The sequence below is a fragment of the Xenopus laevis genome, chromosome 8L (assembly GCF_017654675.1).
Source record: "Xenopus laevis strain J_2021 chromosome 8L, Xenopus_laevis_v10.1, whole genome shotgun sequence".
Taxonomy (NCBI): domain Eukaryota; kingdom Metazoa; phylum Chordata; class Amphibia; order Anura; family Pipidae; genus Xenopus; species Xenopus laevis.
This window is the reverse complement of record NC_054385.1, coordinates 3,871,844-3,898,620: the sequence shown is the minus strand read 5'-3', so window position 1 is coordinate 3,898,620 and position 26,777 is coordinate 3,871,844. Positions and strand designations below refer to the sequence as shown.

The following is a 26,777-nucleotide window of genomic DNA, read 5'->3' as shown; positions in this document are numbered from 1 at the left end:
CTGGGCCCCCTTAGCTCATAACAAGGTTACAGATATATAGAAACATTGGGGTGTCACCCTGCTATAGTTCCAGGGGTACCCAGGGTACAATTAAGCACTCACCCCAAATCTCCCCCTAACTGACCTTCAGACTGGGCCCCTTAGCTCATAACAAGGTTACAGATATATAGAAACATTGGGGTGTCACCCTGCTATAGTTCCAGGGGTACCCAGGGTACAAATAACCACTCACCCCAAATCTCCCCCTAACTGAACTTCAGACTGGGCCCCCTTAGCTCATAACAAGGTTACAGATATATAGAAACATTGGGGTGTCACCCTGCTATAGTTCCAGGGGTACCCAGGGTACAAATAATAACTCACCCCAAATCTCCCAACTGACCTTCAGACTGGGCCCCCTTAGCTCATAACAAGGTTACAGATATATAGAAACATTGGGGTGTCACCCTGCTATAGTTCCAGGGGTACCCAGGGTACAAATAAGCACTCACCCCAAATCTCCCCCTAACTGACCTTCAGACTGGGCCCCCTTAGCTCAAAACAAGGTTACAGATATATAGAAACATTGGGGTGTCACCCTGCTATAGTTCCAGGGGTACCCAGGGTACAAATAATAACTCACCCCAAATCTCCCAACTGACCTTCAGACTGGGCCCCCTTAGCTCATAACAAGGTTACAGATATATAGAAACATTGGGGTGTCACCCTGCTATAGTTCCAGGGGTACCCAGGGTACAAATAAGCACTCACCCCAAATCTCCCCCTAACTGACCTTCAGACTGGGCCCCCTTAGCTCATAACAAGGTTACAGATATATAGAAACATTGGGGTAACAGTTATTTCGTTCAACCCCAGTGTTGTTTTTGCAGGATTCTCACTAATTGTAATTGCAGAACTAAATCTAAACCCATGAAGTCAAGCTTTGGAGAAATACTGTAAATATTATAGAGTGTACACTGGCAGATAATGGTGAAAATGAGGGGTTGGAATGGGTTGTGTATTTGGTGATGTGTTGAGTGTTGATGTATTGGTACATGTGTCTGTGTTGGAGGCTGCAGGATCCCCTGTATAAAGCTTTGGCTTGGAGTTGGGTTATTGCCGCCGGGCAGCCGGAATTCTAGCCTGACCTTGCTTGTCCTTTTCTCCTGTTTATATTCTATTAGGTGTTCTTGATGTTGGATATTTAATGTATGCAGCATTTCAGCCGGCTCAGCCGTACACTGCAATAATCCATGTACTGCCTCTCTCATAGCTGCTGAGGTGAGCTGGGGTGATGGTACCATAGATATGAGGCCATGATCAATTGGTTTCCAAAACCTAGCAAGTGCTTTCCCTTCTCCCCGTGGTTGTATGGTGACACAGCGCTAGGGGGGGAAAGGCTGGGGCCCCCGGGGGATGGTGTGGGGTGCCCCTGAGGCTGCAGGCTCGTGGGCCCCCCCAGTCCAACACTGGTTTCGAAGAAGCGGGAAAGTTAGGATTTGGGTGCAATCTACTGGCATGGAGCGATGGACCTGTTCTTGCAGGTGACTGGGTAAAGGGACATAAATCAGGATGACCCTCAAAAAATATGCTTGAGTTGACATGTCTTTAGTAGATGTGGCCAGACAGGCCTGGTGGAAATAAGGACTTGGAAGTCTAACTCCCAGACCAAGGATGGATGGTTGAAGGTAAGAAGATGACAATTGGGATAGGCCAATGTCTTCACAAACCAAGGAACCTATGAAGTTATAATTGGGTGGCAGTCTTGTTTTTAGGATGTGTTCCCTGCGAACCCTCAGGGTAGCTAATAGATCAAATGGATGTACCACTATAGTTACATTGCAGATGAGACTGAAAAAGCCCCCGTCCCTCGTGTCCCACCACAACTGTTCTGCACAGAGGATTCGACATCCCAATCTCTTGGCAGTGTGTTTCGCTGGCTGAATAACGCAACTTTCTACAAAATGAACAAATCATGCATTAAATGAAGGCAACTTCCGAAATGGCTTTAAAGTGGAAGCCAAACCTCTGAGATGAAAGCCTGGTCTGCCGCGTGTCTCACATATATTCTTGCTGTATGTAGCTTTCAGTACCAAATTGATGAGACGTGTATAGAGATTTTCCTGGCCAAACGAATGCTTTTGACAGTGTATGTATGTGCTCGGACCCTTGGGCCATACTTTAAGCAGCTGTTTTATAGGAAGGGAAAACAAGGTGTGATAATATCTATAAATGCCTTACTTGTGATACAGACAAAGTGGCAGTAGTTTTGGCATTACTTTGCCTTTAAGTCGTACAAAGGAAATCAATGCAATGAGAAAGTTTGTGTGTGCAATGCATTAACGGTAATGTAATCTCAGATAAAAATGTTCAGCGGTGGGCGAGTGCTGGCCTTTCCTGTGGCCCCATGCTATCGACTAGGTTCCCTTATTGCATTACCATCGATGTTTTGTACATATAAGTTTTGTAATTAAATTCGCATGTTTTTTCTTTTTTTTCTCAGACTGCAGAAATATGATTAATGTGTGGTTTCTGGTGTCCAGGACACCTTCTTCCCCGTGTCTCGCCAGCAGGCACAAAGCCTTGATTTATTTATGGGCAGAAGTAAGGGATTTCTTTTTCTAATGGATTTTTCTTCTCCCCACCTTCAATGCCCCTTGGCAGTGGCTGATAAGCAACATTTTAGTCTAACCCTATTGATTCCCAACTGAATATGTGTATTCCAGATACCCCAGTTTCCTACCACACCCCAATCATACAGGCAGATTAACTGGCCCCAGCATAACTGTGATAGGGACCTTAGATTGTAAAATCACTGGTGCAGAGACTGATGGGAATGTGATAGGGACCATAGATTGTAAACTCCGCTGGGGCAGGGACTGATGGGAATGTGATAGGGGTCTTAGATTGTAAGCTCCACTGGAGCAGGGACTGATGGGAATGTGATAGAGACCTTAGATTGTAAACTCACTGGGACAGGGGCTGATGGGAATGTGAAAGGGCCCTTAGATTGTAAGCTCACTGGAACAGGGATGTATGGGAATGGGATAGGGCCCTTAGATTGTAAGATCCACTGGGACGGGGAATCGTGGGAATGTGATAGGGCCCTTAGATCGTAAGCTCACTGGAACAGTGACGGGTGGGAATGGGATAGGGATCTTGAATTGTAAGGTCCACTGGGACAGGGAATTGTGGGAATGTGATAGGGCCCTTAGATTGTAAGCTCACTGGAACAGGGACAGATGGGAATGGGATAGGGACCTTAGATTGTAATCTTACTGGGGCAGGGACTGATGGGAATATGATAGGGACCTTAGACTGTAAGCTCACTGGGGCAGGGACTGATTGGAATGTGATAGGGGCCTTAAGGTGGCCATACATGGAGAGATCCGCTCGTTTGGCGATGTCGCCAAACGAGCAGATCTCCCTCCGATATGCCCACCTTGAGGTGGGCAATATCGGTCTGATCCAATCGTGGGCCCTAGGGCCCAACGATCGGATCCTAACGAACGCAAACGGGCGGTCGGATCGCGGGACCGCATCAACGAACAGATGCGGTCGCGATCCGACGGGATTTTTAGTCCCATCTGATCGAGATCTGGCCGACTTTCGGGGAAGCCCGTCGGGGGCCCCCATACACGGGCCAATAAGCTGCCGACTCAGTCTGTCGGCAGCTTTTCTCGGCCGTGTATGGCCACCTTTAGATTGTAAGCTCACTGGGACAGGGACTCATGAGAATGTGATAGGGCCCTTAGATTGTAAACTCCACTGGGACAGGGACTGATGGAAATGATGTATAATCTGTGTGGAATATGCAGGTTAATAATAGGAATCTGGATGGTATATGATGGAAAAGTAAACAGAATCAATTATAGTCACTGGAGGCTGCTGAAAATTGGAGTCATCATGCCCCCCCCACAATGCCTGTTTCCTGCAAACATGAATGTGGTTGGGGATGGAACAGGGGGCCTTTTGCAGGAGGTATAGGATTAGGGTTGCCACCTGGCCGGTATTTTACTGGCCTGGCAGGTAAAAATGATGGTTCATCCCAATGTTATTAATAGGGAAAAAACACAAATATATAGGAAGACCAGTATTTTTTTCCAGAAAAGGTGGCAACCCTATCTAGAATTGGCTTTAGGTACTTTTGGTGGCTACATGTACAACTGAAGTGACCAATGGGGTAAATCCATTGTGCAAATGTAAGCTCTTGGGGTAAGGGTGAGACCTGCAGAGTGGCACTACAGCCTGTAGACCCCTAGCTCTTGTTATACTGTTAGCTCCCCATAGACGCAAAGATTTTTGTTGCCGAACGACCGATTTTACTGAAGTCCGACCAATACTTCGAAATTACGATTTTTCGGCCGACATCTGATCGGCCAGGTTAAAAAATGTTTATCGGTCCCAGTGCAATCTATCTATGTTTGCAGGACCAAGCAGGCAGCTCCCCTTTGTTTTCCTGGCAAATTGGTCTTTTTAGTTGATGGACAATTCGTGCGATCGTTTCGAGATAATCGTGGTCTCACGATGACAATCGGATCTTTTAATAATCTTTACATCTATGGCCAGTTTTAGTCTTTAGCCCAGAGCATGAGGAAAAGCTGGTGATAACATGTAATGGGCTTGTGGGGGAGGTCAGGCTGTAATACACATAAACCTGTGTTCCCAAATTATTACCCTCAATGCATTTCCCAAAACTATAAATTACTCACGAACAATACAAACGGGCCTGTATGTGCCAGGGCCTTGGCACATAAAGTACAAGTATAATGTGCCGCACTCAGGCTTCTGCTCCTCTCCCTTCTCCATTAAACACATTGAGGAATCCTATACCTTGATAGAGCATTGCTGGCCTGTGATGGCAGTTGCTCAAGTTGTACCTACCCCAATATGGAGTCCACCCTCTTGGTATCTAGCATGGCTGGAGTTGGTGGAGTAAGCTTCCTGAGACCTGTTCCTTAGACTTTTGAGAGAAGTCAGGATAGACTGGAAAATGCTGCCAAAAATGCCCCAGATAGTTTCTACCCAGATGGAGTATGTGTTTAGGGCTTCTCTCTATGTCCTCCTGTGGGTAGTCTGTGCACCCACTGGTCTTCTCCTCCTCTCATACATATGACATCAATCTTGCCCGACCAAATCCATCCCATGTCTCAGGAGGGTTGTTAAGGGGGCAGGACAGGGATGCTGTTGGGTTCAAGGGCAGGCTATGTTCAAAGCCAGAAGAGCATCCCAGTTTGGACAAGTTGAACCTTGCCAGTTGGAAGATTGTTTCTCAAAAACACCAGGGAATCCATTCTACTTGACTTGGTACCTAAAACTCCCTGTTCACGAGGGTGGGGGCTAAAGGAACCACAATTTTGTATATTGGGACACAGGCCAACAGGCTATGTTCAAAGCCAGAAGAAAAACATCCCAAGTTGGACAAGTTGAACCTTGTCAGTTGAAAGATTGTTTCTCAAAAACACCAGGGAATCCATTCTACTTGACTTGGTACCTAAAACTCCCTGTTCCCGAGGGTGGGGGCTAAAGGAACCACGATTTTGTATACTGGGACACAGGCCAACAGGCTATGTTCAAAGCCAGAAAAAGAGCATCCCAAGTTGGACAAGTTGAACCTTGTCAGTTGAAAGATTGTTTCTCACAAACACCAGGGAATCCATTCTACTTGACTTGGTACCTAAAACTCCCTGTTCCCGAGGGTGGGGGCTAAAGGAACCACGATTTTGTATACTGGGACACCGGCCAACAGGCTATGTTCAAAGCCAGAAGAAGAGCATCCCAAGTTGGACAAGTTGAACCTTGTCAGTTGAAAGATTGTTTCTCAAAAACACCAGGGAATCCATTCTACTTGACTTGTTACCTAAAACTCCCGGTTTCTGAGGGCAGGGGCTGGAGGAACCACAATTTCGTATACTAAGACACAGGCCAAAAGGCTGTATTGTGCTCAGCGGTCTTTATGCATTAAGGAGGCAGTAGTGTCTCCTTGTTCCCCTCTGCAGATATTTATGGGTCAGTGATCTAAAATGGGTTAAATAGGTTAAAATGGTTTTTAAAGGGAAAATCTCTCGTTCTGATTATTTTTCAGAAAAGATTGTTTTTTATGTAATATATTTTATATTCAAAGAGAAATATTTAGAAATATTTTTTTTCTAGACGAAAGCAAAATATTTTTCTGGAAATATTGGAAAAAAAAACATCAATATGAGAATATTAAGTGAAAGGCTCCTTTGCATAGAAGTACATTTCTGCCTGTATTTGCCCTGTTGCCCCCTCCCGTATATATAGCTGCAATGAGACCCTGCGCTAGAAGCAGATCCTTGTACTGAAACACCCGAGTACATTTGCTTTTTAACCTTGTCAGATGGGTGAGAGGAGCTGAGGGAAGAGCGGTGCTAATCTGTACATTAAAGTCAGCCTGACCCATCACCGCTAAAATATTTCCCTCTCTTTTCCTGCAAATGTAAAATTATATTCTGATTGAATGCTCTTTATGCCTTTTTAAAATTCCATTTTTGCCCTGGGGTGTTTTCAGAAGTCACCGGGATGCTGCCATTAGTCTTTGGTCTGCAATGGCACCAGGATAATGTTAGATTGCTAATGCCACTTAGTATGATACGGGGAGAATGATTAAAGGAGCACTTATACCCCGTAACACTTGCTCTGCCAATCACTGACTGAGTGGGGGGCCCCTAGGTGCAAGGGGAATTCTGTTTAAATACAATCACCCCTTAGTATAGCTTATTGTGTGCCCATAACATTCCTTCTCTGTATATTTGTATTTATACATATGGGAGGGAGGTGCCATATTGATTCCCTTAGACAGTTCAGTATGAGGGTATAGCTTATTGTGTGCCCAGAACATTCCTTCTCTGTATATTTGTATTTATACATATGGGAGGAGGAGGTGCCATATTGATTCCCTTAGATAGTACACTATGAGTGTATAGCTTATTATGTGCCCAGAACATTCCTTCTCTGTATATTTGTATTTATACATATGGGAGGAGGTGCCATATTGATTCCCTTAGACAGTACAGTATGAGGGTATAGCTTATTGTGTGCCCAGAACATTCCTTCTCTGTATATTTGTATTTATACATATGGGAGGAGGAGGTGACATATTGATTCCCTTAGACAGTACAGTATGAGGGTATAGCTTATTGTGTGCCCAGAACATTCCTTCTCTGTATATTTGTATTTATACATATGGGAAGGAGGTGCCATATTGATTCCCTTAGACAGTACAATATGAGGGGTATAGCTTATTGTGTGCCCAGAACATCCCTTCTCTGTATAATATATTTGTATTATATACATATGGGAGGAGGTGCCATCATTTGATTCCCTTAGACAAGCTACCAGTATGAGAGTAAGCTTATGTTGTGTGCCCAGAACATCTTCATCTGTATATTGCTATTTATACTATCATGGGGGAGAGGTGGACACTAATTTGATCCCTAGACAGTACAGTATGAGGGTATAGCTTATTGTCGTGCCCAGAAAAACATTCCTCTCCTGTACTATCGTATTCATATACATATGGGAAGGGGTGACCCATATTGATTCCCTTACGACACGCTACATCATATGAGGTTATAGCTTTTGATTGTGCCCGATACATCCCCTCTCTGATATATTAAATGTATTTATACATATGGAGGAGGAGGTGCCATATTGATTCCCTTAGACAGTACAGTATGAGGGTATAGCTTATTGTGTGCCCAGAACATTCCTTCTCTGTATATGTGTATTTATAGCAATGCGTTGATGCTGCCATACTGCCTGATCCATTCCCCAGTGAGTGCTGGAGCAGCAGTGCTACTGGCCATAAAGATGTTCCCTTCTTTGGACAGAATTATGACTCCTGTGTGTTATTTTGAAAGGAAAACATAAACAATAATTATAAATTGTATACTATATAATTTCCCTTCACGCCGCTGAGAAATTCCCACATTCGCCGTTAGCAAATTTCCTGTATTTTCCCAAATCAGCATGAAATGCGATGCGCAGGCAGTGATTAAAGTGTTGGGTTAGGTCAAGAATCACTCCTAATATGTTGTTTGTAACCATTAGTGTCCTTTTATGCCCCTTTAAATCATCGTTATTGCCGCAGCCTTAAATATTTATTTTTACGCTGGCTCCGACATACAGTGGGAAACTCGTAGCTGTGAATTGAGACAAAATAACTTGCTTTCTTGTACCAATAAAGACTTTTACCTTGTTTTGCTTGCTGCCAATCAAACTCTTTTAAATGGGAAAGGACAGGATCGATGAGACTTGCATTCCTGTAGCTTCTGCACCTGGGTGGGGGAGAGGAAGAATTAGGGACCATAAAAATTCACACCTCAGCATCCGCCAAATCTGACAAGATGAATAAAGTCAGATCTAAAGCTCAAGTCATAAAGTTTGCCATAAGTGACAATAAAATTAGCTAATGAAATGCGACTGAATCTCTATCTTGTTGATGAAAGCCTCTTCCTTCTTTGTGGCTGTGTTGTCTGCATCATGTTTCAGGTTTCACTTAATTATCTGGTCTGCAACTGCATCTGTTGGGTTGTATAGCTTGTTCTAGGTAACTATGTGACCTGTTGTATTGTATAGCTATAGTTCTAGGTAACCATGTGACTTGCATCTGTTGGTTTGTATAGCTTGTTCTAGGTAACTATGTGACCTGTTGTATTGTATAGCTTGTTCTAGGTAACCATGGGACCTGCATTTGTTGGATTGTATAGGTTTCTCTAGGTAACCATGTGACCTGTTGGATTGTATAGCTTGTTCTAGGCAACTATGTGACCTGCGTCTGTTGGTTTGTATAGCTTGTTCTAGGTAACCATGTGACCTGTGTCTGTTGGTTTGTATAGCTTGTTCTAGGTAACCATGTGACTTGCATCTGTTGTTTGTGTATCTTGTTCTAGGTAACTATGTGACCTGTTGGATTGTATTGCTTGTTCTAGGTAACCATGACACCTGCATCTGTTGAATTGTATAGGTTTCTCTAGGTAACCATGTGACCTGTTGGATTGTATAGGTTGTTCTAGGTAACCATGTGACCTGTTGGATTGTATAGCTAGTTCTAGGTAACTATGTGACCTGTTGTATTGTATAGCTTGTTTTAGGCAACCATGTGACATGTGTCTGTTGGTTTGTATAGCTTGTTCTAGGTAACCATGTGACTTGCATCTGTTGTTTGTATATCTTGTTCTAGGTAACTATGTGACCTGTTGGATTGTATTGCTTGTTCAAGGTAACCATGACACCTGCATCTGTTGAACTGTATAGGTTTCTCTAGTTAACCATGTGACCTGTTAGATTGTATAGGTTGTTCTAGGTAACCATGTGACCTGTTGTATTGTATAGCTATAGTTCTAGGAAACCATGTGACTTGCATCTGTTGGTTTTTATAGCTTGTTCTAGGTAACTATGTGACCTGTTGTATTGTATAGCTTGTTCTAGGTAACTATGCGACCTGTTGTATTGTATAGCTTGTTCTAGGTAACCATGGGACCTGCATTTGTTGGATTGTATAGGTTTTTCTAGGTAACCATGTGACCTGTTGGATTGTATTGATCGTTCTAGGTAACCATGACACCTGCATCTGTTGGATTGTATAGGTTTCTCTAGTTAACCATGTGACCTGTTGGATTGTATAGGTTGTTCTAGGTAACCATGTGACCTGTTGGATTGTATAGGTTTTTGTAGGTAACCCTGTGACCTGTTGGATTGTATAGCTAGTTCTAGGTAACTATGTGACCTGTTGTATTGTATAGCGTGTTCTAGGCAACCATGTGACCTGCGTCTGTTGGTTTGTATAGATTGTTCTAGGTAACCATGTGACTTGCATCTGTTGGTTTGTATATCTTGTTCTAGGTAACTATGTGACCCGTTGGATTGTATAGCTTGTTCTAGGTAACTATGTGACCTGTTGTATTGTATAGCTTGTTCTAGGTAACCATGGGACCTGCATCTGTTGGATTGTATAGGTTTCTCTAGGTAACCATGTGACCTGTTGGATTGTATAGCTTGTTCTAGGCAACCATGTGATCTGCGTCTGTTGGTTTGTATAGCTTGTTCTAGGTAACCATGTGACCTGTGTCTGTTGGTTTGTATAGCTTGTTCTGGGTAACCATGTGACCTGTGTCTGTTGGTTTGTATAGCTTGTTCTAGGTAAACATGTGACCTGTGTCTGTTGGTTTGTATTGCTTGTTCTAGGTAACCACGTGACTTGCATCTGTTGGTTTGTATTTATTGTTCTAGGTAACTATGTGACCTGTTGGATTGTATAGCTTGTTCTAGGTAACTATGTGACCTCTTGTATTGTATAGCTTGTTCTAGGTAACCATGGGACCTGTTGGATTGTATAGCTTGTTCTAGGTAACCATGGGACCTGTTGGATTGTATAGCTTGTTCTAGGCAACTATTGGACCTGCAACTGCATCTGTTGAATCATATTTTATGTATATAATGTGGCATGCAACTGTAGAGGTAGAATATGTCTGTCTCATCTAATCATGTGCTACGGCATCTATAGCATCACATTTCATGTATCCCTTAATCGAAACCAACTTTTCTATTGATCTTCATTTATTATTTTTATAGGTTTTTTTATTTTATTTTTTGCCTTCTTATTGCAACTCTAAATGGGGGTCACTGATCCCAGCAGCCAAAAACGATTGCTCTGTAAAGGGACAGTTGTATTGCTATATATCTACTTGTCCTGAGTGATTTGCTAAAAAACTTTTCCCACTTTGTGTGGGACATTGTATAAAAGAGGCAAAAAGCAATACTGCTCCGTGACGGGATGAGGGTTCCAAAGATAACGTTCCAACAAGAATCTCTGTGGCTCCTGATCATGGTCTGCAGTTCTGTGCATGTCTATGGACATTTCTAGAGTGTCCAATTGGATCCTGTGTGGGTCAGGTCTAATTAGGGCCACTTTAAAGGTCCCTACACTGTAATATCAATTCCTGTTTACATTCCAGTATACTTTATACATAGAAGATGTCTGTTTGTGGTAATTTATCGGCCCTAAATAACCCAACTGCCCATTTTTGATGATTTACCCTCTTTCCCCCAACCCTTAAAATCCAGTTTATGTAGCAAAATGGCTCTCCCCAGGCCAGGCCCTAAATCTGTCGCATTAGCGCTAATAAACTTCTTTCAGAAAGCCGTTATTGCAACATTTAGAAAATCCCTGGAAGGGAACTAAAAATGTGAAATATCAGCAAGTAATCAAGTGTTTGACCTTAACTACCACCTTGGCACCGGATCTGTGTTTGTCTTCAGTCTTTTTTTCTACTCTCCTTTGGGTCTGTGTCCTTTGGTGAAATGTTTGCTTTGTACAGAATTTGTGTGTCCCTGGGTAACAATCTGTGAAAGGGAGTCTTACATAAATATAACTGTATTCTCTATTCTGTAAGGGAACATGCAATCCCACGATAGGCTGTATCTTCCTTTAAACAGACATTACAGTATGAGAACAGCATAATGAGCACATGGAACATTCCTTTTCTGTATATTTGTAATAATACATTTGTGTTGGAGGTGCCATACTGTTCTCCCAGTCGAAATTTGAGATACTGAATTTACATGTAAAATTTAGCCTATGGGGTTTGCACTTTTATACAAACATGGAACTCCTCAGTGACTTCTAATATCCTTATCATTTACAGTAGGGGGTACATTATTCCTTATAATACATGAGTGATACTCAGAGTTCCCTGTATAACTCAGCCTGCAGCCTTGTGTCTTTATATGGTCACAGAACAACCCCTCAGTGACTTCTAATATCCTTATCATTTACAGTAGGGGGTACATTATCCCTTATAATGCATGAGTGATACTCAGAGTTCCCTGTATAACTCAGCCTGCAGCCTTCTGCCTTTATATGGTCACAGAACAACCCCTCAGTGACTTCTAATATCCTTATCATTTACAGTAGGGGGTACATTATCCCTTATAATACATGAGTGATACTCAGAGTTCCCTGTATAACTCAGCCTGCAGCCTTGTGCCTTTATATGGTCACAGAACCCCTCAGTGACTTCTAATATCCTTATCATTTACAGTAGGGGGTACATTATCCCTTATAATACATGAGTGATACTCAGAGTTCCCTGTATAACTCAGCCTGCAGCCTTGTGTCTTTATATGGTCACAGAACAACCCCTCAGTGACCTCTAATATCCTTATCATTTACAGTAGGGGGTACATTATTCCTTATAATACACGAGTGATACTCAGAGTTCCCTGTATAACTCAGCCTGCAGCCTTGTGCCTTTATATGGTCACAGAACAACCCATCAGTGACTTCTAATATCCTTATCATTTACAGTAGGGGGTACATTATCCCTTATAATACATGAGTGATACTCAGAGTTCCCTGTATAACTCAACCTGCAGCCTTGTGTCTTTATATGGTCACAGAACAACCAGTGACTTCTAATATCCTTATCATTTACAGAAGGGGGTACATGATCCCTTATATACATGAGTGATACTCAGAGTTCCCTGTATAACTCAGCCTGCAGCCTTGTGTCTTTATATGGTCACAGAACAACCCCTCAGTGACTTCTAATATCCTTATCATTTACAGTAGGGGGTACATTATCCCTTATAATACATGAGTGATACTCAGAGTTCCCTGTATAACTCAGTCTGCAGCCTTGTGCCTTTATATGGTCACCGAGTGACTTCTAATATCCTTATAGTATACAGTAGGGGTACATTATCCCATCTACAAAGAGGCCACTATTGTCTTGCTTCTGTTATATAAATTGCGCATAGAGGAAGCTGAAGTGGTTATTGGTCCTGACTTTGAAGTAAGCTGCCAGCTTGTATAAATGCATCTGCATGTAGTCTGATTTTTTTAATATGCGGCTGCAGAGTAAACAGAGCTATCTTTATACGCAGGTCTTGATTATAGATTCTTCGGCACAGTCTTCTGGGGACTGATTTGCATAGTAGCTGCTTTCTATCTAATAGAAAGTAACTTAATGTGCATTGAGGACACGGATCTAAGCAGAGAGAATTTTCTTATCTGATGCATTAAAGCGCCAGGACCTCAGACGCAGGATTGCACGGCTCTTCATCATCCATAAAGTGGAACTGGCGGTCATGAACGTGGCGCGGAGCATGTTTTTGACACAAATGCCAATCTTTTTATAATTTATTTTAATACATTATCATGCACTATGGCTGCTTTGTGCATTGCATTAAGAGTCCCTGTATGAGTTTTGGTATGTGATATAGAGAGTTTTGTGGGCACAGTTGGGAATCCAGTCAGCTGTTGCTTCTACACGGGTCCCCTATGTGACACAATTGATGGCACAAGGGCCAGACCTTAAGATTTGTTTGACTTGGACCACCACTTGGGAGGGCCAGATGGAAGCAATGTCTATCAGAGTTCACCAACCTAAGTCACACTCATCTGTAAAAAGCAGGGCCAGAACAAGGGGTAGGCAGAAGAGGCACGTGCCTAGGGCACAATGAAGTAGGGGTGCCAAGCACATACCTCTTCTTTCACCTATACATGGTCTGGAGCATTGTTCCACCACTGACACTTGTCTCCGGCACATTCGTGCATGCACCAGCGAGGGGCTGAAGTGGCCATGCAGGTTGCCTAGGGCGCCCAGATGGCTTGGCCCCCGGTTTGGTAAAAAGTGTTGGAGAGCCACACAAGCATGAGAAAAGGTTCTGGTGGTTGCAAATAAGGGCTGTGATTGTTGTTTGGTAGCTCCATGTGGTCTGCCAGTCTGCTGGAGGCTCTGATTGGCAGTAAACTTCTAACTTTATGCCTCCATAACTTCCTTTCAAGTCACAAATGTAAAAGTGAGCCCCTGCTGTTGAGGCTACAGGGAGGAACATGATAGCGGGAGGGTGACCAACGAGTTGCTCACAAAGCTACTGGTTGGGGATCACTGATGTTAGAGGTTCATTTACCCTTATGGCAATGCCATATGCAGAATTTCAGGCGATTAATAGCTCCATGGGTCAGGCAAAGAAGCCAATGATCTTTCAAAACATGTGCCCCCACCTGCTCAGACGCATTGATTTTTGTAAGGTTTGAAAAGCACCCCCTGTGCAACATTTTGCCCTGTGGACACCGATCCTTGTTTGCTAATCTAATACTGCCACATGTAACCAAGCAAAGGCTGAAATCGCTCTGACTTTTTTCCGCCCCAATGAGCTGCACAAAGCGCGTAGCAAACGAACTGGCATGCCTTTACTGGAAGGTTTCACAAACTGATTTCCGAGAACCTCTTACGTGACAATAAACATTGATTGGCTCTTCTTGAGCAGAACACGGAATCCAAGAGTAGAATTTTAACCGTAGCTCCCAAGCACATGAACTTTGGATGTGTCTTGTACCCAGCCCGGAAGAGTGATACCAGCCTGACTTCTGCAGGCAGCAGGGGTAGCTTGTTGATCAACCATATGCTGGAAATTACAACTCCCATGATGCCTGTGGTTTAGGTTACAAGAGGTAAGGCGGCTGCAAGTCTTAAGAAGTTTTTGAGGATCTGTTAAAGACAAAATATGGAGTGTGCTCCTTAGCTCAAGTGAATAATCAGTTAGACCATGGCTCTAGAGTCGGACTGGGGTCCCTTGAGCCCATTAGATGATCTGATCTCAAGAGCTGGCATCAATAAATTCCGCCACACAACCCCCTGCCAAGTCAATGACATTCGCCCCCCCCCCCATGCCCGACACACCAAACTTTGGGTATAGACCAGGGTTGGCCAGTCCGACCCAGTATGGTTTAAAAAAAGTAGGCTGGGGCTGCCCCCTTGTTTGTGTATTGAATTACTGGCCTACCAGGACAACATGTATCTACAGTTGGATCAGTGCAGTTATCCGTGTGACACTAAACTGTACAATATTGCACCAGCCAGATAGCCAGAAAATCATTCCTTTTTGCAGCCAGCATAACAATGACATATTGATATCAGAACAGTCTGGGCACATTCTCCATCTAAAACTTTGTAAAGAGCAACTTTGTGAAACAGCATCCATTCTTTTACGACCTGCGCATCAATCGATATTTTTGTCCCGCAATTAGGAAAATTCATTTATGTGAGCTCAGTGGTCTGAGAATTTCAATACAAAAGTTGTTAGTAACAGCGATTGCATTGGAGCTGTTAATAAGTAGTTACTATAGGATATGACTGGTAATCATTCCGCATTCTTCACGGTTAGGTTCCCAGCAGGGAATGTTGTTTCTCAAACCCTACAAACTCCCCTATGCTTTTCACAGCCGGTGTTATGCACCATGTATGAAAGGTCTAAATTATGGGGAAAGCTGTATGTTCAGTCTGTCCTCGTCGTTTTACTAATCTTGGTGTATTGCACATGATGCTGTTAGGGCGTGCTAAGGGTTCTAAATGCATAAACAGCCAAAGGATGATGGATTGGTTGATTATTGTTGAGGGCTGTTTGGATATGCTGAAAGCTGTAATAGATCAACAGCCAAAGGATGATGGGTTGGTTAGTTGTTGTTGAAGGCTATTTGGGTATGCTGAAAGCTGTAATAGTTCAACAGCCAAAGGACGATGGGTTGGTTGGTTGTTGTTGAGGGCTGTTTGGGTATGCGGCAAACTGTAATAGATCAACAGCCCACAGGATGATGGGTTGGTTGGACAGTCATACTTTATATAAGTAACACACAATTCATTCTGTCCCAGAACCATTAAAGACTGCCTTGACAACATCTTGACTGTCAAGCAATGCATGGAGTTGCATTATATATCATTATAATTTACGTTGTCCTCCTGCGAAATATTTTTCATTACACGTGATGCCATGATTTTATCTAGAAGCACATTCTAAATATAAGAGCCCCGGGCTGGCAGTGGATACACAATACAGCAAAAATCCACTAATGCATCCATAGCATTTTTTTTGTGCTTCTCTCTCTCTCACGGTGAAGAACAAGGACATTGGAATTGGCAGAACAGTTCTCTGTCGGCTTGTCTTACAGACGCCAGCTTCTGAGATACCTTTCTCTCGCTCCCGGGAATCTCTCACCTTTCCCTCCTCCTCCTTTCCGAATTAGCTAACATCAGAAGAAAGCAGAGATGCCTGAATTGGCTTTTAAATGGAGGGGAAGAGAAGATGGCCTTTAAAGAAACATATATATACTGTAGTGGTGGACTTAAGTAGAACTGTTGGGGTGGAGTATGCTCATAATATCACTCTCAAAAAACAAATCTCTATATAAGTTTATGACAAGCACAAAGTCCAACAGTAGCTTTGGAACCCATTGATAGTGAGTAGTTATGTGCTGGTTGTGGGTCAGATTTTGGAGCACAAATAGGCTTCTCTGCTTCCCTTCCATCCTTCCATCCTCAATTTATCGTGATGGGTAGAAGGTCAGGTTGTAGGTTGGAAAGTGGGTCTAGGAGGCCGATATGCAGGTCTCTAACAACTCCCGAATTCTACCAAATGAGCAGTAGTTAAATTATTGTTTAATACAACAACTGCAGTTTATGGGATCAGGTCCAGTGCTGAAGGTAAGAAACTAATATTTATATACAATTAATTACAACTTTACAACAGACTGTTGTTTTGATATATAAATGGCCTTTAGTGACGGGTCCCTTGACTATTTGTTGTAATCACTTATACATTCATTTTAGCTGCAGCACTGGGTCTGGAGTTTATTAAATCGGACCCATGGATCTGCTGTGTTAACATTGCTTCTGGAATTACCCTTATGACCTATGGCTTCTGTACAGCCCAGTATAAATCGCAGGAGATATGCAGACTGTAAGATTGTGTATGTCAGCATGGAGGTCTTCGAAATGGCCAGGCCCAAATTTCTAATTTGGCCAGAGGGTCCTTGTGACTAATAACTTCCTCGCACAGGTTCCTGATGGAGCACTGGGAATTAGGTGCGCAGGGAATTTAAAGAGCTGCATGTCCCCATTTCTCCCGAAAAAATTAGTATGTGGCTGGGTGGCCTTCCCACAAATCCGGCCGGAAAATGACTAAAGTGGTAGTGGGCGTATGATTGACTGATCATACTAAACTAGCAACTGACCTTTGGCTCCTGAGTTGCTGCGGGTTTCCCTGCTGTTTGGGCTGGTGAGGACTCTTGGGGCTCCAGACTTTGGCGCACCTTGCTTTGAGAAGGTGGGTGGTGGACAATACATGAGCATCTCCTGGAAAGCCCCTAGCTTTCTTGTCATTGAAATATGCTGGTTTGCATTCCTAAGTGCTCTTTATCTTTTTTACAATATCCCACACCTTTTGTAAGTGGGGTCTGTCTTGTCAGCATTGGAAGCCAAAAATATCCCTGTTCCACCAGCTTGTGTTCGTATAATGAACTTAATAAACAGTAAGGGAATGTGCGAGTGCACTGAGAATGTTGTGATTTTGTCTGTTCACACTTGTGCTCGTTAATGCGAGCTTTTCTGGCAGCGAGACCATTAGCTGGAGGCCACCCCGGTCTTCAGATGTTCCATTTCCGAATCTGGAGAGCTGTTAGAAACATTGGTTTAACCCCTGCCACTTTCCCTGACCCCGGATAAGCCTGGCGCACTCACCACAGCCCCAGCAGAGAATGAAATATGTCGGCTTTGTGTTCCTGTCTGCAAGCAAAACGATGATTTCTGCAGTCCTTGTTATTGTGCAACCACCAACTGTGCTTGTGTTTCCCTCTCCATTTCGCTTTTGTGTTATTTGCCAATGCCCCAAAAATTCAACATACATTGAAAGGATGTAGAAAACACTGTACATGTTGAAGGGTTGGCAAGTTAAACAGGCTCAACAATGTGCCTACATACCAGTTATTGCCTGGTAAATTCAAACAAACATTTTGCCATTTTTTATGGCATTTTCCAGTTTGTGACTGGACCAGCAACTCTGATGGAAGCTACAGGGGGACGCCTTAAATACGAAATTATTTCATAATGCATTGTATGTCAATAAGTATCCCACACCTGAATTTCTAGCATCTTATTTCCAAACTAAGAGGATTAATATGAAGTTGTCCCTTACTGCTGCAATAACTGCCCTTACGCTTCTGGGAAGCTTCCAACTAGATGTTGGAACATTGTTGCTGGGAGCTGGTTCCATTCAGCCACAACAGCATTAGTGAGGTTGGGCCAAGATGTTGGGGATCAGGGTCTGGGTTCCAATTCATCCCACACTGGTTCAGTTGGGTTGAGGGCTCTGTGCAGTCAGGTTCTTCTCAACTCAGCAAACCCATTCTGTAGGGAACTGGCTCTATGCATGGGGGCATTATTGTGCTGAAACAGGAAAGAGCCTTCTGAAAACTGTTGCACAAAATAGAAAGCAAAGTATTGTCAGGAATGTCAATGTACCCTGTAGTCTTAAGGTTTAACCAGGGGTCCAGCCCATGCCCATTTCTTCCATCTCCACCAGATGCTATCATTGGAATTATGCATTTTAGGCAGACGGTGTTCTCCTGGCATCTGCCAGACCCAGACTTTTCCATCAGACTGCCAGATGGTGAGAGGTTTGTTTGCCTCCCCCAGAAAAACTCCACAATGCCTACAGGTTCTTGTGGTGATGTTGCTCCTGGAGACAGTTATGAACTCAGCTCCACCTGAAGACATGGTATTTTAGAGGGTCTGGATATTTTTGTCCATATTGAAGCATAAGAAAGTATTATTTTTATTTTATCTTAAGGATTATTTCTCCCTTTAACGTTGCATTTGTGTTGTGAGTAGGACACAAGCAAAGGTGCAGTTAAAGTTATATTGTCTTTGCCCCTGCTAAGCCTTTCTACGCTACAGCCTGGTGCTCTATCCCAGCAGTCTAACATGGCCTCTGTTGCAAGACAGCTTGGGTGTTGGGTTAGCTGTGATGTGGTTAAATGCAGAAGTAAAACAGAGAGTAGCTTCAGTCTAACCCTAGGGATTCTTACAACACTCTCTCCTTATTTCCCTTCACTTGCGGAGTTTTCTAGTAAATGATATTAAAAATAGAGCCGGGCTCCCAGCCAGGGAACAAGTGAACGACGGCACAGCCATCAGTGTACAAAGACGTTTGCTTTCACTTCTCTCTGAATGAAAATTCATAATAACTGCAAAGGGGAACAAGAGAAACCTTGGTTGTGTGTGTGGCTGGTGGTTTTATGGGAACTTTCTGCTGCGGGGTCAAAGTTTGGCCAAAATAAAAGTGGGGTGTTAAGGGTGCACCCTATTTAAAGTTGTCTTCCAGCTTGTGTTCGGTGTCGCTTTCCTTTGTTTAAGTCATTGGTGACAAATATTACAAAGTGACCCACCATGGATTGCTTAAAACTGCCGTTTTGGTGGGGGATCGGAATGTTTACCGGTTTAGCCAGGAATTGCCTTGCACTGGCCTCAAGGTCAGTCATTTTTGGGAACATGAAAATAATCCCAGAAAAACAACAACGCTGGCATGATGCCCACTGGGTGGCACAATGTGTTCCAGAGAAGAGAAATATAGTGTGTGCCACAGGCAGGGGGTTGTCTTTTTTTATTTTTGTTCTATATTGGGAAGCAAATCCATTCACCATTGTCGTTAAAAGCAATGGTGCACAAAGAGTTGGCTTCTGTTTATTGTCCCTTAAGTCTTTAGTTCCCTAACCAATTTCGAAGCCCAGCCTGGAGGTCAGTTAGGGTAAGATTTGGGGGTAAACACTTTAGTACTGCACTAGATATTCTTGGAACCATGGGCTGTTACTGTAGTGTCTTCTCCTTACCTTGTACCTTGCCAAAACAGTGTGGGAAGAGGTAGACGCTCACAGTTATGCTACAGGGGACTACTTTGCTGCGAGAGTCTGTGCAGCATGCTTCTGGCCCAATGATGCACATGTGAGCCCTTTAATGGGTTTTCGGATAAGTCCTGCCCATACATTCCAGGTACATTCACTGACATTTACAAGCACAAGGCACTTTTTTTTTTGTTTTGTTTGCAGGATGGTCACGGAAACATTCCTGCCAAAAGTCACTCTTCCGAGGGCAAACAGAGGGAATGTGTGGGGAAAGCACATGACTCATTGTCATGAACTGCCCGGCTGAAATGTCATACGTCCTTCAGATCATGAAACCTACCCACGCCTTCCTACTGAGTCCTGAAACAGCACATTCCATGGTAAAAATCACTCGCTGGTGTAAAACTCGCACAACACTTGTGTTTGTACAGCTACAGAATTGCTTTTACAGAGCTTATTTAAAATATAAAATTTTCTGGTGTGTGCCCATCACCACAGAAGGTTCAAAATAAGAATGATGGGATATGAGCCTGAATTAGTCGAAAAAGCACTGATCTCTGGGCTGATGGACCTGAACAAGTGGATTTCAGCAGAAACATGAGGCCCTGCAGTTGCCTCTTCCAGCTCATGACAAAAAGGCATCTGTCCAGGCAGACAGGTACCTAAAGGTACCTTACAGATAATATTGATTGTCCGTGTATGGTGGTCCACTGACCATGTAATATTAGTGTCAGTTGGCTCAGGGATTGGGCAGGTTTGAACATTTCTTCCCTTCATCCTGATAGAAAGGTGGCCACATAGTAGGGCCCAAGTATGCCCACCTGAATTGTAGTCTAACTGGATCATAAGACAATCTGCTAGTACTGACCCATAAGATGCCATACTTTTCCAAATGGTTAGGCCGGTGTGTAACTAGATGTTGTAGGTCCCACAGCAACTTAATTTTAGGGCCCCCTAAAACATCCAACTGTTGACCTGTGTTACCAGTATATACCACAAGGCCCTGTACCCTCCCGGGCCCCTCTGTAGCCACATGGTTTGCTTCTTCTCTATTATGTCCAATGGTAGGGCAGTAAGATTGAAAGTGGCTAAACAGTCAAACTATATCAGTGCAGCTTTTTTTAGTTGGTTTGGTGGTTTTGTCTACACTTGCACTTTGGGGGTGGGATCTGTTTTAGGTTGACACTTCAATAGGGGAGGGGGTGGAACTATGAGGAGCAGGGTGATAATGTAAAAGGGATAGGCAGTGGGGAAAATGGACAAAATAGTAAGTAAAGGGAGTGGAGTAGGGGCAATTAAGCAGGCATCTATGGAGTTGGATGGGGAGATAATGAGGCAGGGGAGAAGAAGCCACGTGGATGTGGGAATTGGAGGTGGCCCAGTCAGGGCAGGGGTATTTTACTAGCTAGATCATTGAGTTGGATGGGGAGATAATGGGGCAGGGGAGAAAAAGCCACTTGGATATGGGGATTGGGCGTGGCCAAGTCAAGGCTGGGGTATTTTACTGGCTAGATTGTTGAGTTGGATGGAGAGATAATGGGGCAGGGGAGAAGAAGCCACTTGGATGTAGGGATTGGGGGTGGCCCAGTCAAGGCTGGGGTATTTTACTATCTAGATCGGTGAATTACTGGCTAGATGGCAACCCCTAGGACTGTTTCAACATTTAGAGCGTAGTCAGCTTGCCTGACCTGAAAGTTTTGTCCAGATCCAAGCAAACTGGCTATTTGTGTGAAAGGTCAGTTAGGGAGAGATTTGGGATGAACACATATTGTGAATCGTATTCCTAATTAGCTTCAATTTTTTTTGTTATGAGGTAAGTGGGCCCTCAAGGCAGGGCTTAAATTAAAAATATTAAAAAAACAACCCTGCCTCAAAATGATTGTGCTACAGTAGAATTAAGCCATTACCAATGGCTTTTGGGGTACTGTAAGTGCAACAACCACCACCCTCGCCCTTACGTGTGCTGTTTCCTAGTTACAAAATTAACATGTGATGTCATTGTATAATGTCATTTTGTTACTATTATTCTCCTAGTTGAGTTAATGTCCACTTTAACCCTTTGTATGTTCTGCAGGGCAGAATCAATGGCACAGACACAAAATTAGATTCTGTGATTTTGGGTTACCCTCTAATCTGTGCTAAAAATACATCTGATACATCTGAACAAGATAAAGCTAAAAAGGCTAATGGTTCAATTCAGCTGTCACACCGCAGCGAAAGTTCCCAAAAAAGCAGAAACATTGTGTAAACGTCTCAGCAATATAGTCAAAACCTTTGAAAATGTAATGGAAAATATTTGCAGCGTCACCAAGGCAACACTTGTTTCAGAGGAATTAACTCTTCCGAAAGCAGAGGATAAAATAATCCCCTCAAACGAAAAAATAACCAAAAAAGAAATCTACATTTTTAAAATACCAGACTTCGATATTCCCACATTCTTAAATAATCCTGTCCTTTTCCAGCACACTCTGCACTTGCATTTCTCAGAGTTTCAGATGCTTAGGGCACGAGGACAGAATACAGGGGTTTTACCTGCAGAGAAGTGATTCTGATGGGAAATTTGTGGGTTCCACCAGGCATTTTCGTTGTTTGGCCTTTGCTTGGCCTTCGGTCTACTGACTGAAAGCCAGTATACAGAAGAATATCCATTTGCACCATTGCCCACGGATTGTCTATCTGTCATCTAATTTCAGTTACCCCGCCCCATGATGTTATAGCCCAGCCCATAAATGTCAACCCCGCCCTAAAGATCATTACTCCACCCCCCGAAATCATCTGTCAACTCACCTGTGTCCAGTTTCTCAAGCAGAGAAAATTATGTTTAACTTTATATTTGAATCAGAAACTTTATATAGTAGTAAAAAAACATTTCCCCTAAAACAAAGATACATCATTTCACAAAATTGAATTTGGACAAGCCACAAAATATGTATGGGACGTGCTCAGTAGGATGGAGCTCATGAGTCGATTTGTCAGTTAACCATGGAACTTCCCCTTCGTAGCAATCGCAATTATTGATCCTTTCCTGAGTTATTATCACTGCATGTGCTCTACTTAGTTCTTCTTTGCTCTAATACAATTAACTTTGTGCACAAAAAGTAAGACTTTGGTCAATTTTCAAATTCTTTATCATTTTTGACACATGATGGAGCCTCCAGTAGTTGAGGTTCACCAGTGAAAAGCCACAGTAGGACATTCTTGCTTATTATAATATTAGGGGCCTTGTTCGTTGGGATAACAAAGGTCTCGGAATCACTATATCTATTTGGTTGCTGCCACGGTGAAGTGTTGGGATACGTCAACATTTCTTCCCTGTAAATATACATTTTTATTTCCCTGACGAGTGACAGGGATACATGTAAGGGGAAAGTCTATCCTCTTAGTAAATGTGGTTTATCTTCAATAAATTTTTGCTTAATGTGATATCGACAGCTAAGAGTGGACCTGATTGATGGCTTCTCTATAAAAAGATACATTAAGCTGCAGTCTTTATTATTTAAACACTTGCTCTGTCATAACAGAACAGTCATTCTCTGTATTTTTGTAGTTATACATTGGAGCTGCCATATTGTATTCCAGTACAGTATGAGGGTATAGCTTATTGTGTGCCCAGAACATTCCTTCTCTGTATATTTGTATTTATACATATGGGAGGAGGAGGTGCCATATTGATTCCCTTAGACAGTACAGTATGAGGGTATAGCTTATTGTGTGCCCAGAACATTCCTTCTCTGTATATTTGTATTTATACATATGGGAGGAGGAGGTGCCATATTGATTCCCTTAGACAGTACAGTATGAAGGTATAGCTTATTGTGTGCCCAGAACATTCCTTCTCTGTATATTTGTATTTATACATATGGGAGGAGGAAGTGCCATATTGATTCCCTTAGACAGTACAGTATGAGGGTATAGCTTATTGTGTGCCCAGAACATTCCTTCTGTGTATATTTGTATTTATACATATGGGAGGAGGGAGGTGCCATATTGATTCCCTTAGACAGTACAGTATGAGGGTATAGTTTATTGTATGCCCAGAACATTCCTTCTCTGTATATTTGTATTTATACATATGGGAGGAGGTGCCATATTGATTCCCTTAGACAGTACAGTATGAGGGTATAGCTTATTGTGTGCCCAGAACATTCCTTCTCTGTATATTTGTATTTATACATATGGGAGGAGGTGCCATATTGATTCCCTTAGACAGTACAGTATGTGGGTATAGCTTATTGTGTGCCCAGAACATTCCTTCTCTGTATATTTGTATTTATACATATGGGAGGAGGAAGTCCCATATTGATTCCCTTTGACAGTACAGTATGAGGGTATAGCTTATTGTGTGCCCAGAACATTCCTTCTCTGTATATTTGTATTTATACATATGGGAGGAGGTGCCATATTGATTCCCTTAGACAGTACAGTATGAGGGTATAGCTTATTGTGTGCCCAGAACATTCCTTCTCTGTATATTTGTATTTATACATATGGGAGGAGGAGGTGCCATATTGATTCCCTTAGACAGTACAGTATGAGGGTATAGCTTATTGTGTGCCCAGAACATTCCTTCTCTGTATATTTGTATTTATACATATGGGAGGAGGTGCCATATTGATTCCCTTAGACAGTACAGTATGAGGGTATAGCTTATTGTGTGCCCAGAACATTCCTGTATATTTGTATTTATACATATGGGAGGAGGGAGGTGCCATATTATAGTTGTGCAGCTAGTGGAAAAGCTTCAGCTAAGGATTCATATGGCACATCCATGTGTGAGTATTGCAGCACAGTGTTAGACATATTAAGTTACCTGTGCTGTTTGTTAACAGGTGCAAGGAAATGATTTGCAGATTATGTCTGTGTGTCCTGTCAGTAAAGACCACGGAATGCAAAGGGGTGCAAAGTGTTCTTTCAGCCAGAGAGGCTTCTATTTATATCAAGAGGAGCATAATGTTTGTATGCAGCTGCTAACAAGAGCAAGGGTGTTATGGAAAGCCACCTACCTATACCTGTCCAGAATCGGGTCGGGCAGCTTTAGCTGATTTCTATAAAACTGCCTGACTGTATGGCCAGGGCTGCCAGGTTGGGAGTTGGTTTTTGAGCAATCACCCTAAAGATTAATCTGTCCTTTTTGAAAACGTTATTTGTCAATGTGGACAACTGCATCGGGCCATGAGGAAGTCCTGTGGTTCCAATAGTTCAGGGTGAAAAGAACAAAGTTGCAATTCACATGTATGGTATCCGTTCGTTTGGCCCATGTCTAGTTCAAATGTCACCATAGTAGCCTAATCCTTCAGCAACTGATGAACAAATAGAACAAGACCTTTACTACATTTGCTATCAGGTAAAAGGGCCAACAAACTGCTGAACAAGAATATCTGCCTGACTTTATAGGATGTACAGTAGTAATCCATGGATGAGCAATGTCTCACACCGACCCCTTCTGGGGCTCAACTGGGCCCCAATATATAGAGGTTGTAAAGACTTGTGCCAGATTTGTAATCCCTGGTGATATCAAAGAGGGGCAGATTTTTAGATGGTCATGACCGTAGAAGATTGGGTATGGACAATGAAGACATGAGCACGGAGGGCCCTTGCTTGTGACCTGCCCCTGGAAGCAGTATGATGGCCTGATCAAGCCTACCATACAGTATTATAACCGAACCAACTCCATTTAACTGCAAGGAGAGATGCGCAATATTCAGCCGATATAAATATGCATTTCAGCAAAGTTCTTCAGTCAAGCAGTCTGTAGGATGGGTGGAGTATACATAGGTGGTCTAGGAAATGGGTAGATTATCCTGAGGGTGAACTTCAGACTTCTCCAGTAACTGAGTAGACGGGACCATTAAATTCATTCTGCAGGTTATGGTCTATGGAAATGGTAGTCCCCGTAGCCCTTCCTGCACTTGAGCCTTTATGAGCTCAGCAAAAGCCTTGTCTTGCTGCCTGTGGCTATCACTAGTCTATGCAGTAATTGAAAAGTAAAGGCAATTGAATTACAGCACAAGGCTGGAATCCAACAACACGCACCCCCCCCCACCCCCTGCACTCACCATTGCATCAAGCTCGGCACTGCTCCTGATCTCATGTGTGTTAATGCTGACTCACAGAGTAACTTGCACAAGACGGAGGCAGAGAAAAAAAAAACCCTCACACAGACAGCTCCTCCATACTAGGTAATGAGCTGAGGAAAGGATCTGCGCCTGCTGTCTTGTAAGATCTTTTTCAGCATCCTCTAAGGCTTTCTACTCATTTGGGCGACGTTGGGGAGTGCATGTGTGAAGCTAGCTGTCTGCCTATGGCTTTGTATCCTCTGCTTGTTCCTTTAGATTGGCTTTGCCTGAGATGGGAAGTCGTGTCTGCAGTTTTGTATAGTATTTTATCGTCTATTTTAGCATGGCTGGGGAAACGAGTGGAGCACTACTTGTACGCCTGCAGCTCAGTCAAGACCTAGAGGCGTCGTAGAGCTAGACTGTTCAACAAGCTCTCTTGCCAGTTGACACGTTGAAAATGTTAGCGGTACATTCAGTGTCTGTTTGCACCCTCTTATAAACTGCTGCATGGCATGCCATCTGTCCAGCACCGGCCGGCTCTTCACCCAGGGCCTGACTGTAGGTGAAAACATGCTCCATGAGGAGAGGTCACTTGCCCATAACAGGAGGTGTGATAAAACTTTTTGGGAAACAGAAGTGTTGCTTATTCATTGAAGTGAGCAACCCATGTTACCCCAGCATTAAGGCTGTCAAGGAGTACAAGGAAGTATTAGAGGTAATGAGACCAACCACCGTATACTTCTTATATAGTTGGGAGTTATGATAGCTTGTTCTGCTTTACTAGATGGGATTAAGGGAAGCAAAAGAAAGTTGTTGAGTCAGAGAGCACCACCCCTCCTGCAGTACGACACTTGGTGCTTGTAGGGGCACATGCTTGTCTCGGATGTGTGTGCGCCACAGAGAAAGGCTTTCTCCGGCACTGCATGCGGGCAGCCTGCTTGTTATAATCAACACGGTGATCATGAACAGAAAAACCTAACGCCAATTAACAGCTCCCAAAAAAACTCGTTAGATAATGCTGCTGCAGCTTACAATTAGGG

At 43.1% G+C, this 26,777-nt stretch overlaps 1 protein-coding gene across 3 annotated transcripts in view; it reads left to right on the top strand.

Annotated features, from left to right (window-relative positions):
* nacc2.L (NACC family member 2, BEN and BTB (POZ) domain containing L homeolog) overlaps positions 1 to 26,777 on the top strand; it is a 57,817-nt gene that overhangs the window by 4,773 nt on the left and 26,267 nt on the right. Inside the window, exon 1 of one of the 3 annotated variants that reach the window (XM_041572338.1) lies at positions 25,758 to 25,860. The exons of 1 other annotated variant lie outside the window; for it this stretch is intronic. The gene's annotated coding sequence lies outside the window, so the exon portion shown is untranslated. Of the gene's footprint in view, positions 1 to 25,757; positions 25,898 to 26,777 lie in introns of those variants that run through there. One more of the 3 variants, XM_041572337.1, reaches the window with a different exon arrangement.